The 12,357-nt window shown below is 45.1% G+C and overlaps 1 long non-coding RNA gene across 1 annotated transcript; it reads left to right on the plus strand.

Annotated features, from left to right (window-relative positions):
- The first annotated feature begins 687 nt into the window (after positions 1-687).
- On the plus strand, positions 688-9,551 carry LOC139070425 (uncharacterized). Its single transcript, XR_011520942.1, has 3 exons — positions 688-731; positions 8,876-8,962; positions 9,081-9,551. It is a non-coding gene; the product is annotated as an uncharacterized lncRNA (long non-coding RNA).
- The last annotated feature ends 2,806 nt before the right edge of the window (positions 9,552-12,357 follow it).

Consider the following 12,357-nt stretch of genomic DNA (forward strand, 5'->3'; position numbering starts at 1 on the left):
CAGTACTAATGACAGGGATAATAATAATAATGTATTGAACTTATATAGCGCTTTTCAAGACACCCAAAGACGCTTTCACACACTCTCACATTCACACACTGCTAGTGATGGTAAGCTACTTGTAGCCACAGCCGCCCTGGGGAGGTCTGACAGAGGCGAGGCTGCCATTTGGTGCCGTCGGCCCCTCTGACCACCACTAACACAGGCAAGTTGGGTGAAGTGTCTTGCCCAAGGACACAACAGCAGGATACCCCTGGCGGGAGCTGGAATCGAACCCATGACCCTCCGATCATGAGGCAACCCGCTCTACCACCTGAGCTACTGCTGCCCCGTGATATCCGTTCACTGTGTATGATGGTTTGAGATGAGTTTGGCTTTCGTGTAGCAGCTCTTCTCTTTCCACGAGGTCGTCACGTTAGCAAGTTTCCGGAGACGCTCTGCACACAATCCGCAGTCGGTGGAAATACGTAGCAGTCCGCGTGGACGCTGCACGGATCTCGGTCTGCATCTTCACCTCCGTGTTAGATCAGGATGAACAGAGCAAGCCACCCCCTACCAGAGTCTTACTCCACCCACGCTTCCCGTAGGATTCTTATCCACCTTCTTCACCAGGGAAGAAGGAGGAAGGTGTTTTTTTTTATTTTGAAGGAGGCAAGCAGCTCTGAGTGTATGATTTGGTTTTTGGATCATGAGTTGGACCAGCTGGAGGCCAGCCGTGTCATTTGGTACCGGTAAGGTCTCTTTGCCATCAGCTACGGCTGATTCAAATGAGATGCAGGTGCAATACAGATCACTCTGAACATGTGTTCCTCTTTTTAATTTCCAAGAACAAATCATAGAAGTTTAATGTGCTCATAAATAGTTAAAACAGTTTTGCATCAGGCGTGCTCGCTTTACGTGAGTCTGCAGCGCGCAGTAGGACGTTGCATTGAGACTGGGATGCAAATCCCGTGGGAATGGGTCGTGATAGTTGGGAAATCAGCAATGGAATTTTAAAAATATTCCTGCGCAGGGATGTAGCATGCCGGAGGGCGTTTGTGTTTTCCTTCTTTACGGAGGTGCTACCCGCTGATTGCACAAAGACATCGAATGTCTGTTTGATGGTTGTAAGAGCTCTACACGGACCATGAAAAGTTCTGCTGGAAACGCACTCTTCCTGGTGTCCAAATGGACTCAAACGTGGAAAAATGATCCCTGAATCACTCCGTAGTTTGTGTTAAACAAACAGACATTTGCTCATCATGAGCAATAATCTGTGTAACAGCAAGTCTGGACCGAACTAACCTGTCATGGAGCTTCCACGTGTCAGAACGAAGCTGATGGCCTCTCATGCTGGAGCTACATCAGCAGATCCTCGGCCTGAGACCTTTCATTTATTACAGCGCTGCATGGCCGACCCCACAGCACGCCTCTGGTAATCTAATGCAAATCTTCTGAAATGAAACAAAAAAATCAACACGCTCTGAGTGACTGCTGCTGGAAACGTGCACGAGGACATCCCGGTCTTCGAAGAGGAGATACCTCTTCGTTACCCAGACCGTGGTGATGTTTCTTGTCAGGCGAAGGCAGAGCGAGCTTCTCTGTCATGAAGACGAACGAGTTGTGAAGTCTATTTGCAGGAATTTGTTGCAGACGAGGATATCGTTAGTGGCTGAATCAATTAGGTTTATTTTCTTGTTCTTTCATGCTTTCCTCTGTGGTTAAAAATCCTCCACATTCAGTTCAGATCTTTTATTCATCGAGAAACTTCATTTGTATACAAGTAGAGAAGCGCGCTGTTAGACTTCCACACTAATAACCCCCACAGTGCTCCCACAAACCCAGGCCTGCTGCAATTCATCGCATTTTGACATCAGTTTTTACAAGTCTTGATCTGTTTTTCCACACAGACACTTTTCCACCCCTCCATCCTTCCTTTTTCCTCCTGCCACCTGAATGTCAGGAGTCCTGACAGGCTTCGGATTTAATCTGCCATGCAAAACAGCTGTTTGGCTCCCAGAAAGCTGGAAAGTATAGAAGCTGACACGACAGCTGTCGCTGCTGGCACAGCAGGCGATCCAAACTCCTCAAAACCAAAAACATGAAACTGGATTAGGAGGAATAGATGAAGGTGGTTTCCATCTCAGACTTCTCAGGAAACTTGTAGCTCATAAATATTTGATAATTAACCTGATTAAGGTTGTATTTGTCTGAGATGGGCCTGAATTTTCCTGGTTTTAATGCATAACTGTTACTTTTAATTAGAGAAATGATGTCAAAAGTCTTAAAAAACTTAGTTGATTATGAAAACAAAGATTTAAAGTTTTAAATCTCACGTGAAAAATGATTTCAGTGAAATCAGTAAAAGGAGGATTTTTACTCTAAACTTCACTTTTCCTTGTTTTGTTTTAATATCCTGGGTTAATCATTGTTTTATGTGTAGTTAAAGTGACAGTGTGTATTTTCCTGGCGATAGGGGGCAGTAGATACCTAAATCGTTGCAATCAAGCAGTGTTTTTGTGTTGGCGTAAGACCCTACCAACAGATGTCCATTGGGGTCAAAAAGCCTTGGAGAGTGCAAACTTTAGCAACATAACGAGCACACCAGACTCCCTTTCGTCACTGGCAACAAGTGAAGAGGTAAACGTGTAAAACAACAACATTTAAAAATGTAACCATTTGTTACAAAACAGTAAATGCATTATGTCCTCACGGGCTCCCGTAGAAGGAAACATGGCATCTAATATGGCGTCGACCGGAGACTTAGGGTGTTTCTCAATGCCAAGGAACCTCGCCTTGATGTCTTGGCCCCGCCCTGGTTTCCTAGGAGATGCGTCATCAGGAGCCGCCAAGACGTGTTCCAATGTTCATGTTCTACCGAGGCGTTTTCCGCTTGTTAGCTGTTTAGCTAGCTGAGTGAGGATACACGGGAGGTGTCTTGTAGCCTAGCCTTGGTCAAAATTACCCAGAATACACCGCAGTGTTTTCAAAAGGACAGCGGATCAGAAGCCAGCAGCTACTTCGAGGAAAATTTTCAAGTTTAAAAGTAAGTCAGCTAATTTAAAATGTTTTGTTTTAGATCCAAAGGAGTTATCTATGGTTGGTTAGTTGCTTAGTAGTTGCAGCTTTGGTGGTGTAAGGTTATGAAGTTCATGGTTTTCAACTCCATACAGCTGGCCCCTGGGCACAATAACACCGTGTAGAAAAACCAAGGTCGGGTTGTCCTCAGACTGTTTACATTCCAGGAGAAGAGCCAGAAGGAGGAGAAGAAGCTTTACTTAATCAAAGTACTTTATTTGTGATTAAAATTATTAAGCAAAACAGATGTTGATCAACAATAATCAAGTGAATGATCTGTGAAATAAATATGTCATGAATTATGTTTAATGAAACCAGGACTACGGTGCAGACATACTGATCCTCATCTCCATAGAAACGCATGACACATTGTTCCAACCAATCAGAGCTTTCGGCTGCCGCAGGAGAATCTGGTGTTGACTTCAAGTGTCCAATCTACTTTACTGAAACTTATCAACAATCCAGAGATATAAAACAAGGCAACGCCATTTTAAGTCAGTTCCATTTTGACTTCAGTTCTATTCACCATCATCCTAAAGACAAGCGCAGCCTGGCCGGATGCGTTTTCTTTAAACTAAGAACTGTGAAACGGGAGATTTTCGTCGTTTAACAACCAGACGACGTCCTTTCAAAATAAGAGCAACTGCTGACGCTGCTGAATCATACCGGGCCGACCCTCCAGACGGGTTTTGAAACGTTGTGACCGCTGCACCGACAGCTCCATCGTACATCCGAGGTTTCCAGACCTGGCAATTCCTGATCTACTTGGGAGACCCCACTGGGTACGTACACGGCAAAATAGCGGCTCATGTCATCACTTTATAAGCCTCGTGATATCTAGTCATAACAAAGACGACCAGATTCGATTACGTCATCCTAGAGAATCTGAACCAGACCCACACACACACACACACGCACCAACACAACATCCGAATCCATTCTCATCCATCACAGAGTAGTCCTGGTAGATTGTTTAGAATTTATAATTCAGAAATTAAAGATTCTCAAACGATCCCATATCTCTCTCTTTTCTTGTCTCAAAGTCAATACAGAGTGTTTAATTAAACTCCCTGATGATAAAAACAGCCTATTCTTCTGTTTATAAAAGTGAACTACTAACAGTGTATTAAAATACAACTTTGGTTAGTTACATCACTTTGATTCCGTTACATATGGCGAGCCAAGCTTGATATCTGCACAGTTTATTACACTTTGTGCCGAATTTGAGACATTTTGGGATTATCTGTGTCTGTGTGTTAGAGAATAAGAAAAAGGCGAGCGCTTCCTCAGTCAGCTCTTAGAAAGGGGGGTGCACATTCACCACCCTCCAACGGGAGGCGCTGTTTCATCAAAACACCTTAAGTGCTGACGTGTGCTGGTGGCCATTTTGAGGCCTACATCTAAGGGTAAACATTTCTCCTGTTTTATTGCGTTGGAACCGTCTGTTTATTGTTTGTCGTGGTGTTTGTGACACTGTGTGCGTCCATTTGTGTAATCGGAGACTGAAGACTCCGTCGGAAATTTATTTCCATTCGATGAGCGCAGGATTCGCGCTGTTCTTAGTCGGAATTCTCGTTAGCACCTGCCGTTGCTTGACTGCTCGGTGAACGCTGTCAGCCGAGAACACAGAGTGTTTAATTAAACTCCCTGATGATAAAAACAGCCTATTCTTCTGTTTATAAAAGTGAACTACTAACAGTATATTAAAATACAACTTTGGTTAGTTACATCACTTTGATTCCGTTACAGTGGCTAGCGGGTAGTAACTCGTTTATATTTTTTATTTCATAAACATATATCCATCCATTCATCCATCCATCCATCCATTTTCATCCGCTTATCCGGAGTCGGGTCGTGGGGGCAGTGAGAGCGAGAGGCCCAGACTTCCCTCTCCCCAGCCACTTGGGCCAGCTCCTCCGGGGGAATCCCAAGGTGTTCCCTGGCCAGGTGAGAGACATAGTCCCTCCACCGTGTCCTGGGTCTACCTTTAGGTCTCCTCCCGGTTGGACTTGCCCAGAAAACCTCATCAGGGAGGCGTCCAGGAGGCATCCTGACCAGATGCTCGAGCCACCTCAGCTGGCTCCTCTCGATGTGGAGACCTGATCCTCAGGCCACCAAAACAGATGCCCTCCACACCTTGGCTGTGCCTAGAAATCCTGTCCATAAAGGTTTTGAACAGAATCGGTGACAAAGGGCAGCCTTGGCGGAGTCCAACTCTCACTGGGAACGAGCCCGACTTACTGCCGGCAATGCGGACCAAGCTCTGGCACCGGTCCGCATATTAATATTGCCGCATCAGCCAACACAGCCCCACAACATCCAGAACCTTAAGGAACTCCGGGCTGATCTCATCCACCCCTGGAGCCTTGCCACAGAGGAGCTTTTTAACCACCTCAGTGACGTCAGCACCTGAGATTTGAGAGGCCAACCCAAAGTCCCCAGACTCTGCTTCCTCACTGGAAAATGTTTTCAGTGGGATTGAGGAGGTCTTTGAAGTATTCTGCCCACCGATCCACAACGTCCTGAGTAGAGGTCAGCAGCACACCGTCCCCACTAGAGATAGTGTTGGTAGCGCGCTGCTCCCGACCCCTTTGGCCCCTCCCACGAGTGGTGACCCCATGGGAATTAAAAAGTGAAAGGCTCGTTACATATTTATATTGAAACTAATACGTATAAAATATAACATTATCTCCCGTGTCACGTGACGTCACGTGACCGCCGTAGAAGCCGCGGTCACGTGATGCAAGTCTGTTCCATTTAACCGTTTTCTTTGACCAAGGAAGGACGGCGTCCTCGTAAGCAAGGCGCCTTGACATTGAGAAACACCCTTAGACCCACTCCCGTGTGTTTCAGACCTTATTTTCACGGTTATATGTTACAAAGCCACCAACATTTTTCAACAACTGGGCATCATTTCAGTCATTTTCAGCATCATTTAGATGGACATTTCCAGAGAATAATGGTAAAAACTACACATTGTCTCTTTAATGAGAAAGCGAGGTGACACAGGGACGCTCCTCCTCCCCCTCCATGTTTTTTATGCCACAGTCACCTTTGATCTCATGAGATTTTTGTCTGACTGGGAAATGGTGTGTTGGTTTGTGTTTAGTTGCTGTTAAACGTAAAGGTTGGTTTTTAGAAGCTAACACTGATAATTTTTCATCTGCATGTTTTTGAGTGTTTGTCAAGGTCAAAAAGTAGGAAAGCACAATTTTGTAAAAGTCGGTGAAAAAAGGAAAAACAAGTTTTAGTTTAAAAAATAAAAAGATTTTACTGAATCTGAACTGTTTGTTTTAGAAAACAGAGACGTTTCCTTCACCTCCATCAGAATCTGATCTCTGTTTAGGACAGATAACGTTTCTGTGAATGATCTGCTTGATGCAGAGGGGAAACATCAGGACGGGTTAACACTTGTAGCCGAGCGCTGACGTCAGCCGCCATTCTCCAACAACCCTTTGATGACTCATTGGCAGCAAAAGCTTTGGTTTTCACCAACGGGGGTGGGGGATGGTGGGGGGCTGTCAGCGTCTGAGCGAGGCAGAGGCTGATCACAGTTCCCCCGCAGCCTCTGCCCAACGCCAGGCAGCGATGAAACAGCTTTGGTGTTAATGGATGTGAGAGAGATCTTGACCCGTCGTCCTCTGAGGAGCCAGGTCTCTGTCTGCATTAAGAGATCCGGGTCCCTGCCTCCGCTAAAGGGGTCCTTTGACGTGGTCCAGCTCACAGTTCTGGCTGAAGCTAGCCTCTGCTACTCCTTGACCTCCACATTGGGACCCCAGGAGACCCCGTTAGAGACTCCGGGCTAGAGAGAAAACGTGCTGAGACAAGCCATGATTAGGTTATTAGAGCCAAGGTGACTAATTAGCTAATTGTACTGTCAAAAAGTGGGGGGAGTCAAGTTGGAAGGTGAGGAGAGGAGAGGAGAGACTCGGGCCAGGCTGCAGGGCTGGGTCCCTCGCTACGTCTCTGTTTCCCTGCGGCGTCCCCCCCAGCCTGCTGCTCGGGTCCCAACAACATCTGCTCCACACACACTCGGACGGACGCCTGAGTGCCCCTCCCGCACACACCTCCCCGTGCAGATGTTGTGGTCTCCGGGTCCTCCCCGTGTGGAGAGTGTGAGGCTCGTTTGATGTGTGATGAAACAGAATCCAGCGAGCCACTTGGGGGCTCAGGGAGATCAGGAGGTAGAGATGCGTGGGGGCAACGATGGGAAGATGAGAGACGAGGGGGTAAAGGGGGAGAGGGAGGGGTGAGAGAAGTCTCATTACAATATGAATCACAGGGAAGGCAGGGACCACAAGGTTGGGATGCCCCTTCAGTGGAGGTCCGAAACCTCAGGAGGAACCGGGAGAGTAGATGAAACTCAGGGAAGGCCGAGGGGGTGGGGGGGTGGGTGGGGGGGGGAGGGGTTAAATAAGAATGAATTATGGAGACAAGAGGAAAAAAGGAGGAAAAATCAAAGAAAACTAAAAAAGGACAGCGTGGCAGACAAGTAACATTTAAAATGGTCGATTAGAAATAAATGAAGATTCAATACAAATTTGGACTATTTCATTAAATTTTCTGTCCCACGCATGAGTTTTGATTTGTTCATCATGAAAGAAAATGTTGCATATTTAGGTATAAAATATGCATCTGTAGTGACATCAGCAGCACGATGAAACCACACTTTTAAAATTTCAGACAATCAGAATATTGCTGTAAAAGTAAAATTGTGCACCTGTACTTGGGCCCCCTTTGCTGTCGGAGCAGTAAATGAGCTTTTGCACCATCTTGTAATTTTCTGAGTTTTATCTGCAGTGCAGATAAGGATTGGACACACTAGAGGTGCAGCTGAATAAGATGGTGATGAGCAGTCACACACTTGTATGATGTGGTTCCACAGTTATGCTAGTTTGTACAGAAGAAGAAGAAAAGATCATTTCTATAGCGCCTCTCAAGATAAAAATCACGAGGCGCTTCACAAAAACAAAAATGTAAAAATATAAAAAAGCATTTAGAAAATGTTTAAAAATATATTTAAAATGAGCAAAAATAGGCAATTGTGATTAAAAAATGTTAAGAAAGAGAGAGAGGTGAAGAAGGTCATACAAAAGCCAGCTTGAACTGTCATGTTGAGGTGTGGATGACGGTGGACCGTGTGTGGTGGAGCTGACCAGGAGGCAGGAATGCAGGCACGGATAAAGTAAAAATGGATTTAATGACAGGATACGGCAGGAACAACGAGAACAACACAACAAACAACAATGATCCGACGTTGACTGATACAAGAAGGGAGGTATAAATACACAGGGGCAAATCAGGAACACACGGGCAGGTTAACAAGGGGCAGGTGAGACAAATAAAAGTAATCAGGAGGCAGGAGCAGATCGTGACATGAACAAGTGAGTCTTCAGCTGCTTTTTAAAGGAGACCACTGAGTCCACTGATCTCAGGCTCAGGGGGAGAGAGGTCCAGAGTCTGGGGGCCACAGCAGCAGATGATCTGTCACCTTTGACCTTTAGCCTGGTGCTGCACAACCAGTAGGCTTTGATCACTGGACCTCAGGGACCTGCTGGGGGTGTAGGGACTAAGAAGATCACCAATGTAAGATGGTGCTTGTCCATGTAAGGCCCTATAGACCAGAACCAGGATCTTGAAATGAACCCTGAAGTTGACTGGCAGCCAGTGAAGCTGGAGGAGAAGCGGGTCTGCACGTAGAGCTGTGAGCTGAAAGGACTGGGTTATTAATATGATGTGAAAAAGTCAAAATTCAAATGTTTAGCTACTTAAATTTGAGATGAACATCGCTGATCGTGCGTTTGCTACATACTTTTAGACTCCCTCCTGAAGTTTCTGGGACAACCTGCAGCTGGATCTTCTGTCCAGGAGCAGCCACACTCCTCAGCCTCTCTGCTGTCCTCAGGTGACTCTATCGGTGTCGGTAAATACTCGTGATGCCTAAAACTGTCTGATTTGTGTGAAAATAACATCAAGTTGTACCACGACATATTCCTCTGGTTTTCTCTTATTTATGAACCTAGAGCCACCAGAGGAGATGCCACCAGAGCATGCTGACCCTCCTGCCTCTGACTGCTGCACCTGCGTGTCCAGGTGAGTGACCTGTGCTCATTTTAACAGCAGCGTTGCTTCCACATTTGCTGTCTGTCTGATTAATGACAAGGTTTCTTATCAATAACTTCACTCAGATTTATTCATGGAATCATAAATTCTTTAAAACTACATATCAGGTTATAATTTGTGTTGCAGTCCCACAATAGATGTTTACAGGTGTGTTACAGTATTCTATATCTCGTGTACATGTGGTGTGATCCATCTCATGTCTGGGATGAGTTGTCCTGCAGATGCAGGAGAAGCAGCGGTCCATCATCCCTCCATCCTGCATGTACAGAGGTGGTTTGGACCACATCAGCTAACACCTGGTTTCCTTTTTCATCTGAGATGATGCAAAAATCATTAGTTAAATTAGATTAAAGGAAAGATTATAATCTAACAGAAAACGTGCAAGAATAGGAGATACCGTCAGAAAAACGAACAACAAAAACACAAAATGTGAGATAAATGAGAAAAGGAGTAGACTTGTTAGACGGGGCAAAAAAAACACAAATCGGGAATGAAATGAGGGAAAACAAGACAAAAAAGGTTGATTAAAAGAATAAAAATTTAAAAAAGTGGGACGAGGCAAACAAGAAAACATCAGAGTAAAAAGGGAATCAGTTCAGACTTAAAAGTTTGACTGAAACAAGTTTAAAATATATGAAATTTAAGAAAAAACAGACAAACTCAAAGGAGAAACCAGCAAAATCTGAACTAAGCTCCATAGGGAGCCTAAGTCACGCCCATCTACGTCCGGACCATGGGTCCCTGCAAGAATGAAAACATGAATGAATGTTATGTATTTCACATCTGATGTCTGTGACATTTTAAAGACTCGCTTCGAAACCAAGAACGCGCTTATTTTAGAAACACGGTACATTAGGTTTCGTGTGAAAACAAGTTCAGGAAAAGGGCTTCACGAAAGTGATGTCATCGAGCCAGACACGGAGAAAAGTGAGGACAAATGGATGCAGGTCCAGCGAACTTCCAGTCCTTCCTTCAGGAGGACAGAACTACCAAACATCTGGCCGTGTGGTGAGTAGCAGCTACGCTAGGGCAGAGGAGATTCTGTGGTGACGCCACGCTAATGAGCTGATAAACCTCAAAGTACATGACGGGCGCGGTCGACACACCCATCATTAGTTTTCATTTAAATTGCAGAACGACATACGTGTGATCCAGGGCCGAAGGCAGACGGGTTAGGAAAGAGCGTTTTAGCCCCGTTGACTTGAATTCATTTTGTTGTTCTTCCGGGGACCCCTGGTGCCGAAGTGACTTAGGCTCCCTATTTAAGGTGTGTGTGTGTGTGTGTGGGGGGACAAACAGGTGGAGGAGAAGCTCCAGACAAAGTGAACACGCTAACAACAGCTGGAAGGGATGAGGGGAGGAAGAGAAAAAACGATCATAAAAATAAGAAAATGAGAGAAAGAGGATGAAGAGACATGCTATACAACAAGAAGAGGTGGGGTGAAACAAACTGGAGGACAAAGAAAGGAAAAATGATCAAATTAAAGTGAAAGTCAGGAGAGGAAAGTTGATAAGAAACCAAAAAGCAAAAGAAGATTAAAGGAGAAAGACGAGAAGCAGGAAGATGAGATGATGAGAGGAAGCCGAGAGAAGGAGCGTAAATCTGAAACCAAGCCGCTGATGTTCTTATTAGTTTTTCCTCTCCTCCAACTTTGTGTTGCTCTACATTTGTTTTGTTTTTTCCTGCAGCCGCGTCCGACTCCCTGCGCCGCGTCTTAATTACTGCTGAGGAAGAACATAACGTTAATGATGAAGATGATGCTGATGAGGCCATGATTACCGCTCAGAGCGGGCAGCTCAGTGAGGAAGTTTAGTGCTGAGGAAGTGATGATGCTGCGCGTGTGTGTGTGTGTGTGTGTGTGTGTGTGTGTGTGTGTGTGTGTGTGTGTGTGTGTGTGTGTGTGTGTGTGTGTGTGTGTGTGTGTGTGTGTGTGTGTGTGTGTGTGTGTGTGTGTGTGTGTGTGTGTGTGTGTGTGTGTGTGTGTGTGTGTGTGTGTGTGTGTGTGTGTGTGTGTGTGTGTGTGTGTGTGTGTGTGTGTGTGTGTGTGTGTGTGTGTGTGTGTGTGTGTGTGTGTGTGTGTGTGTGTGTGTGTGTGTGTGTGTGTGTGTCAGGTGAAGGGATGGATAGGTTAGCAGTTAAAGATCAAAGTGAAAAACAAAGGCGGATTTCAAACGGGCCCAGAGAGCTTGGCAACAGACCCGCAGCTCCTCTGATAATACTTACATCTATAAATGTTTCTTTTTTATTTATTTATTTTCTTATTTATTTTTATAATTATTCATCGCTGTAATAATTTGGGCCTAACAAGCACTTGAGGGAGACGGCTTCCTTTTGCATCTCTCTCTCTCCCCCCTCTCGGCACGTTAGCTTTGGTTCCCCCGCTCCGCGGCGCAGGGAGCTCAGGGATTTGGGGGCACTATTAGAGAGAATTTCTTTTATTTGCTGCTAATGAATGATATGCATGATACTATTTTCTGTTTTCTTGTGTACTTTGTGAGGGGTAAGCTCGAGGATTGGGGCAGGAGCTGGAGAATTGGACTCTTTTTCAAGGCTTTGTTCACTTAACCCTCATGTCTCCCTCCGAGCGAGTGCACCAGCTTGTTGCCGCCACTTTTCCAGATTTCCCGTTTAAATGTGAGATCATACTTAACTTGACATCACTGGCGTGGCATAGTTTGACTTTGTTTTGCTATTTTCAGTCACACAAACACTCGCTATGAAATATGGGTTAGCTGGTCTGCAGAAGCAGGAGAGGTTTAGTGGAAACAGCCCCGCCAGCAGAATGAAGGTGCAGACATTGCTCTTAACTGCTCTTGGCTTTAATGTGAGGCGAGCAGTTTTATTTTAGGAGCGTGACAACAACACAGTGGACACTGTGGTTTTACTTACTGCTGTCTTTAGGAAAATGCAAAGTTTGTCCTGATCCGTGGAAAATGTCAGGATTTAAATCCAACCTAATTCCTCAGAAATCCAGTCGCTGAGTTAGAATTGGATTGTTTTAATAACAGTTTTAGCACCAATTTCTTTGGTTGAAGATCTAAAAAGATTTTAAAATCAAAGAAAATCTGGTTAACAGAAGTAGGAATTGTAATAGTGACAACTCAGTGGGTTCAAAGTAGTTTTGGTGTGCTTTAGCACCCCCTAGTGTCCATTTAGTAAAACCAAAACCTATTTCT

This window comes from Nothobranchius furzeri, chromosome 6 (genome assembly GCF_043380555.1).
Source record: "Nothobranchius furzeri strain GRZ-AD chromosome 6, NfurGRZ-RIMD1, whole genome shotgun sequence".
Classification (NCBI taxonomy): Eukaryota; Metazoa; Chordata; class Actinopteri; order Cyprinodontiformes; family Nothobranchiidae; genus Nothobranchius; species Nothobranchius furzeri.